Consider the following 8,265-nt stretch of genomic DNA (forward strand, 5'->3'; position numbering starts at 1 on the left):
ACCTCTCCTGTGAGGAGAGTTTTGGATTCCGATGCTTCACTTCAGGTGTACTGTATACTTTGGACCTTCTTATTGACGATGAAACACAGAAATTGCATCCGAATTTAATACGAAAGGCACAATGCCAACTTAAGTACAAGAGGACTGACACTCTAACTTTCTATGATTTAAACCTTTCCTGTGAATCCAGTTTTAGATTCCGATGCTTCACTTCTAGTTTACTGTATACCTTGGACCTTCTTATTGACGATGTAACACCTACATTGCATCCGAATTTAATTCAAATGGCACAATGCCGTCTTAAGTACAAGAGGACTGACACTCTAACTTTCAGTGATTTCAATGTCTCCTGTGAGTCCAGTTTTAGATTCCGATGCTTCACTTCACGTTTACTGTATACCTTGGACATTCTTATAGACGCTGAAACACAGAAATTGCATCCGAATTTAATACAAAAGGCACAATGCCGACTTAAGTACAAGAGGACTGACACTCTAACCTTATATAATTTGAACCTCTCCTGTGAGGTGAGTTTTAGATTCCGATGCCTCACTTCTGGTTTCTGTCTACCATGGACCTTCTTAATGACGATGAAAGACAGAAATCGCATCCGAATTTAATACAAAGGGTACAATGCCGACTAAGGTACAAGAAGACTGACACTCTAACTTTCTATGATTTGTACCTCTCCTATGAGGACAGTTTTAGATTCCGACGCTTCACTTCAGGTTTACTGTATACCTTGGACCTTCTTATTGGCCATGAAGCACAGAAATTTTATCTGAATTTATTACAAAAGGCACAATGCCGACTTAAGTACAAGAGGACTGACATTCTAATTTTCTATGATTTGAACCTCTCCTGTGAGTCCAGTTTTAGATTCCGATGCTTCAATACAGGTTTACTGTATACCTTGCACTTTCTTATTGACGATGTAACACAGAAATTGCATCCCAATTTAATACAAAGGGCACAATGCCGACTTAAGTACACGAGGCCTGACACTCTAACTTTCTATGATTTGTACCTCTCCTTTGAGTCCAGTTTTAGATTCCGATGCTTCACTTCTCGTTTACTGTATACCTTGGACCTCCTTATTGAGGGGGAAACACCGAAATTGCATCCCAATTTAATACAAAAGGCACAATGCCGACTTAAGTACAAGATTACTAACACTCTATCTTTCAGTGATTTCAATGTCTCCTGTGAGTCCAGTTTTAGATTCCGATGCCTCACTTCACGTTTACTGTATACCTTGGACAATCTTATAGACGCTGAAACACAGAAATTGCATCCGAATTTAATATAAAAAGCACAATGCCGACTTAAGTACAAGAGCACTGATACTCTACCTTCTATAATTTGAACCTCTCCTGTGAGGTGAGTTTTAGATTTCGATGCTTTACTTCAGGTTTGCTGTATAGCTTGGACCTTCTTATTGACGATGAAACACAGAAATTGCATCCGAATTTAATACGAAAGGCACAATGCCGACTTAAGTACAAGAGGAGTGACACTCTAACTTTCTATGATTTGAACGTTTCCTGAGAGTCCAGTTTTAGTTTCCGATGCTTCACTTCAGGTTTACTGTATCCCTTGGACCTTTATATTGACGTTGAAACACAGAAATTGCATTTGAATTTAATACAAATGGCACAATGCCGACTTAAGTACAAGTGGAATAACACTCTAACTTTCTATGATATGAACCTCTCCTGTGAGTCTAGTTTTAGATACCGATGCTTCACTTCAGGTTTACTGTATACCTTGGACCTTCGTATTGACGATGAAACACAGATATTGCATCCGAACTTAATACAAAAGGCACAATGCCGACTTAAGTACAAGCGGACTGACTTTCTAACTTACTATGATTTGAACCTCTCCTGTGATTCCAGTTTTGGATTCTGATGCTTCACTTCAGGTTTACTGTATACCTTGGACCTTCTTACTGACGATGAAACACAGAAATTGCATCCGAATTTAATACAATAGGCAAAATGCCGACTTAAGTACAAGAGGAATGACACTTCAACTTTCAACGATTTGAACCTCTCCTGTGAATCCAGTTTTAGATTCCGATGCTTCACTTCTGGTTTACTGTATCCCTTGAACCTTCTTATTGGCGATGAAACACAGAAATTTTATCTGAATTTACTACAAAAGGCACAATGCCGACATAAGTATAAGAGTACTGACATTCTAACTTCCTATGATTTGTACCTCACCTGTGAGTCCAGTTTTAGATTCCGATGCTTCATTACAGGTTTACTGTATACCTTGGACCTTCTTATTGACGATGAAACACAGATATTGCATCCGAATTTAATACAAAAAGCACAATGCCGGCTTAAGTACAAGAGGACTGACACTCTAACTTTCTATGATTTCAACCTCTTCTGTGAGTCCAGTTTTAGATTCCGTTTTTTTACTTCAGGTTTACTGTATACCTTGGACCTTCTTATTGACGATGAGACACAGAAATAGCATCCGAATTTAATACAAAAGCCACAATGCCGACCTAAGTACAAGAGGAATGACACTTCAACTTTCTACGATTTGAACCTCTCCTGTGAGTCCAGTTTTAGATTCTGATGCTTCACTTCGGGTTTAGTATATCCCTTTGACCTTCTTATTAACGATGATACACAGAAATTGCAGCCGAATTTAATACAAAAGGCACAATGCCGACTTAAGTACAAGAGGACAAACTCACTAACTTTCTATGATTTGAACCTCACCTGTGAGTCCAGTTTTAGATTCCGTTCTTTTACTTCAGGTTTGCTTTCTACCTTGGACCTTGTTATTGACGATGAAACACAGAAATAGCATCCGAATTTAATACAAAAGCCACAATGCCGACTTAAGTACAAGTGGAATAACACTCTAACTTTCTATGATTTGAACCTCTCCTGTGAGTCTAGTTTTAGATACCGATGCTTCACTTCAGGTTTACTGTATCCCTGGGACCTTCTTATTGACGATGAAACACAGAAATTGCATCCGAATTTAATACAAAAGGAAAAATGCCGACTTAGGTACAAGAGGACTGACACTCTAATTTTCTATGTTTTGAACCCATCCTGTGAGTCCAGTTTTAGATTCCGATGCTTCACTTCAGGTTTACTATACCCCTGGGACCATCTCATTGACAATGAAACACAGAATTTGCATCCGAATTTAATACAAAAGGCACAATGCCGACTTAAGTACAGGAGGACTGACACTCAAACTTTCTATGATTTGAACCTCTCCTGTGAGTCCAGTTTTAGATTCCGATGCTTCACTTCAGGTTTACTGTATACCTTGGACCTCCGTATTGTCGATGAAACACAGAAATTGCATGCGAATTTAATACAAAAGGCACAATGCAGACTTAAGTACAGTAGGACTGACACTCTAACTTTCTGTGATTTCAACCTCTCCTGTGAGTCCAGTTTTAGATTCCGATGCCTCACTTCAAGTTTACTGTATACCTTGGACATTCTTATTGACACTGAAATACAGAATTTGCATCCGAATTTAATACAAAGGGCACAATGCCGACTTAAGTACAAGAGCACTGACACACTACCTTCTATAATTTGAACCACTCCTGTGAGGTGAGTTTTAGATTTCGATGCTTCACTTCAGGTTTACTGTATACCTTGGACCTTCTTATTGACGATGAAACACAGAAATCGCATCCGAATTTAATACAAAGGGTACAATGCCGACTAAGGTACAAGAAGACTGACACTCTAACTTTCTATGATTTGTACCTCTCCTATGAGGACAGTTTTAGATTCCGACGCTTCACTTCAGGTTTACTGTATACCTTGGACCTTCTTATTGGCCATGAAGCACAGAAATTTTATCTGAATTTATTACAAAAGGCACAATGCCGACTTAAGTACAAGAGGACTGACATTCTAATTTTCTATGATTTAAACCTCTCCTGTGAGTCCAGTTTTAGATTCCGATGCTTCAATACAGGTTTACTGTATACCTTGCACTTTCTTATTGACGATGTAACACAGAAATTGCATCCCAATTTAATACAAAGGGCACAATGCCGACTTAAGTACACGAGGCCTGACACTCTAACTTTCTATGATTTGTACCTCTCCTTTGAGTCCAGTTTTAGATTCCGATGCTTCACTTCTCATTTACTGTATACCTTGGACCTCCTTATTGAGGGGGAAACACCGAAATTGCATCCCAATTTAATACAAAAGGCACAATGCCGACTTAAGTACAAGATTACTAACACTCTATCTTTCAGTGATTTCAATGTCTCCTGTGAGTCCAGTTTTAGATTCCGATGCCTCACTTCACGTTTACTGTATACCTTGGACAATCTTATAGACGCTGAAACACAGAAATTGCATCCGAATTTAATACAATAGGCAAAATGCCGACTTAAGTACAAGAGGAATGACACTTCAACTTTCCACGATTTGAACCTCTCCTGTGAATCCAGTTTTAGATTCCGATGCTTCACTTCTGGTTTACTGTATCCCTTGAACCTTCTTATTGGCGATGAAACACAGAAATTTTATCTGAATTTACTACAAAAGGCACAATGCCGACATAAGTATAAGAGTACTGACATTCTAACTTCCTATGATTTGAACCTCACCTGTGAGTCCAGTTTTAGATTCCGATGCTTCATTACAGGTTTACTGTATACCTTGGACCTTCTTATTGACGATGAAACACAGATATTGCATCCGAATTTAATACAAAAAGCACAATGCCGGCTTAAGTACAAGAGGACTGACACTCTAACTTTCTATGATTTCAACCTCTTCTGTGAGTCCAGTTTTAGATTCCGTTTTTTTACTTCAGGTTTACTGTATACCTTGGACCTTCTTATTGACGATGAGACACAGAAATAGCATCCGAATTTAATACAAAAGCCACAATGCCGACTTAAGTACAAGAGGAATGACACTTCAACTTTCTACGATTTGAACCTCTCCTGTGAGTCCAGTTTTAGATTCTGATGCTTCACTTCGGGTTTAGTATATCCCTTTGACCTTCTTATTGACGATGATACACAGAAATTGCAGCCGAATTTAATACAAAAGGCACAATGCCGACTTAAGTACAAGAGGACAAACGCACTAACTTTCTATGATTTGAACCTCACCTGTGAGTCCAGTTTTAGATTCCGTTCTTTTACTTCAGGTTAGCTTTCTACCTTGGACCTTGTTATTGACGATGAAACACAGAAATAGCATCCGAATTTAATACAAAAGCCACAATGCCGACTTAAGTACAAGTGGAATAACACTCTAACTTTCTATGATTTGAACCTCTCCTGTGAGTCTAGTTTTAGATACCGATGCTTCACTTCAGGTTTACTGTATCCCTGGCACCTTCTTATTGACGATGAAACACAGAAATTGCATCCGAATTTAATACAAAAGGAAAAATGCCGACTTAGGTACAAGAGGACTGACACTCTAATTTTCTATGTTTTGAACCCATCCTGTGAGTCCAGTTTTAGATTCCGATGCTTCACTTCAGGTTTACTATACCCCTGGGACCATCTCATTGACAATGAAACACAGAATTTGCATCCGAATTTAATACAAAAGGCACAATGCCGACTTAAGTACAGGAGGACTGACACTCAAACTTTCTATGATTTGAACCTCTCCTGTGAGTCCAGTTTTAGATTCCGATGCTTCACTTCAGGTTTACTGTATACCTTGGACCTCCGTATTGTCGATGAAACACAGAAATTGCATGCGAATTTAATACAAAAGGCACAATGCAGACTTAAGTACAGTAGGACTGACACTCTAACTTTCTGTGATTTCAACCTCTCCTGTGAGTCCAGTTTTAGATTCCGATGCCTCACTTCAAGTTTACTGTATACCTTGGACATTCTTATTGACACTGAAATACAGAATTTGCATCCGAATTTAATACAAAGGGCACAATGCCGACTTAAGTACAAGAGCACTGACACACTACCTTCTATAATTTGAACCACTCCTGTGAGGTGAGTTTTAGATTTCGATGCTTCACTTCAGGTTTACTGTATACCTTGGACCTTCTTATTGACGATGAAACACAGAAATCGCATCCGAATTTAATACAAAGGGTACAATGCCGACTAAGGTACCAGAAGACTGACACTCTAACTTTCTATGATTTGTACCTCTCCTATGAGGACAGTTTTAGATTCCGACGCTTCACTTCAGGTTTACTGTATACCTTGGACCTTCTTATTGGCCATGAAGCACAGAAATTTTATCTGAATTTATTACAAAAGGCACAATGCCGACTTAAGTACAAGAGGACTGACATTCTAATTTTCTATGATTTGAACCTCTCCTGTGAGTCCAGTTTTAGATTCCGATGCTTCAATACAGGTTTACTGTATACCTTGCACTTTCTTATTGACGATGTAACACAGAAATTGCATCCCAATTTAATACAAAGGGCACAATGCCGACTTAAGTACACGAGGCCTGACACTCTAACTTTCTATGATTTGTACCTCTCCTTTGAGTCCAGTTTTAGATTCCGATGCTTCACTTCTCCTTTACTGTATACCTTGGACCTCCTTATTGAGGGGGAAACACCGAAATTGCATCCCAATTTAATACAAAAGGCACAATGCCGACTTAAGTACAAGATTACTAACACTCTATCTTTCAGTGATTTCAATGTCTCCTGTGAGTCCAGTTTTAGATTCCGATGCCTCACTTCACGTTTACTGTATACCTTGGACAATCTTATAGACGCTGAAACACAGAAATTGCATCCGAATTTAATGAAAAGGCACAATGATGACTTAAGTACAAGAGGACTGACACTCTAATTATCTATGATTAGAACCTGTCCTGTGAGTCCAGTTTTTGATTCCGATGCTTCACTTCAGGTTTACTGTATACCTTGGACCATCTTATTGACGATGAAACACCGTAATTGCATCCGAATTAAATACAAAAGGCACAATGCCGACTTAAGTACAAGAGGACTGACACTCTAATTTTCTATCATTAGTACCTCTCCCGTGAGTCCCGTTTTAGATTCCGATGCTTCACATCATGTTTACCATATACCTTGGACCTACTTATTGACGATCAAACACAGAAATTGCATCCGAACCTAATAAAAAAGGCACAATGCCGACTTAAGTACACGAGGACTGACACTGTAACTTTCTATGATTTAAACCTCTCCTGTGAGTCCAGTTTTAGATTCCGATGCTTCACTTCTGGTTTACTGTATACCTTGGACCTTCTTATTGAGGGGGAAACACGGAAATTGCATCCGACTTTAATACATAAGGCACAATGCCGACTTAAGTACAAGAAGTCTGACACTCTATCTTTCTTAGATTTGAACCTCTCCTGTGAGTCCAGGTTTAGATTCCGATGCTTCACTTCAGGTTTACTGTATACCTTGGACCTTCTTATTGACGATGAAGCACAGAAATTTTATCTGAACTTATTACAAAAGGCACAATGCCGACTTAAATACGATAGGACTGACATTCTAACTTTCTATGATTTGAACCTCTCCTGTGAGAACAGTTTTAGTTTCCGATGCTTCACTTCAGGTTCACTGAATACCTTGGACCTTCTTATGGACGATGAAGCACAGAAATAGCATCCAAATTTAATACAAAAGGCACAATGCCGACTTAAGTACAAGAGGACAGACACTCTAACTTTTTATTATTGAAACCTCTCCTGTAAGTCTGGTTTTAGATTCCGATGCTTCACTGCAGGTTAACTGTATACCTTGGACCTTCGTATTGACGCTGAAACACAGAAATTGCATCCGAATTTAATATAAAAAGCACAATGCCGACTTAAGTACAAGAGCACTGATACTCTACCTTCTATAATTTGAACCTCTCCTGTGAGGTGAGTTTTAGATTTCGATGCTTTACTTCAGGTTTGCTGTATAGCTTGGACCTTCTTATTGACGATGAAACACAGAAATTGCATCCGAATTTAATACGAAAGGCACAATGCCGACTTAAGTACAAGAGGAGTGTCACTCTAACTTTCTATGATTTGAACGTTTCCTGAGAGTCCAGTTTTAGTTTCCGATGCTTCACTTCAGTTTTACTGTATCCCTTGGACCTTTATATTGACGTTGAAACACAGAAATTGCATTTGAATTTAATACAAATGGCCCAATGTGGACTTAAGTACAAGTGGAATAACACTCTAACTTTCCATGATTTGAACCTCTCCTGTGAGTCTAGTTTTAGATACCGATGCTTCACTTCAGGTTTACTGTATACCTTGG

Source organism: Schistocerca americana, unplaced genomic scaffold (genome assembly GCF_021461395.2).
Source record: "Schistocerca americana isolate TAMUIC-IGC-003095 unplaced genomic scaffold, iqSchAmer2.1 HiC_scaffold_16, whole genome shotgun sequence".
NCBI classification, from domain to species: Eukaryota; Metazoa; Arthropoda; class Insecta; order Orthoptera; family Acrididae; genus Schistocerca; species Schistocerca americana.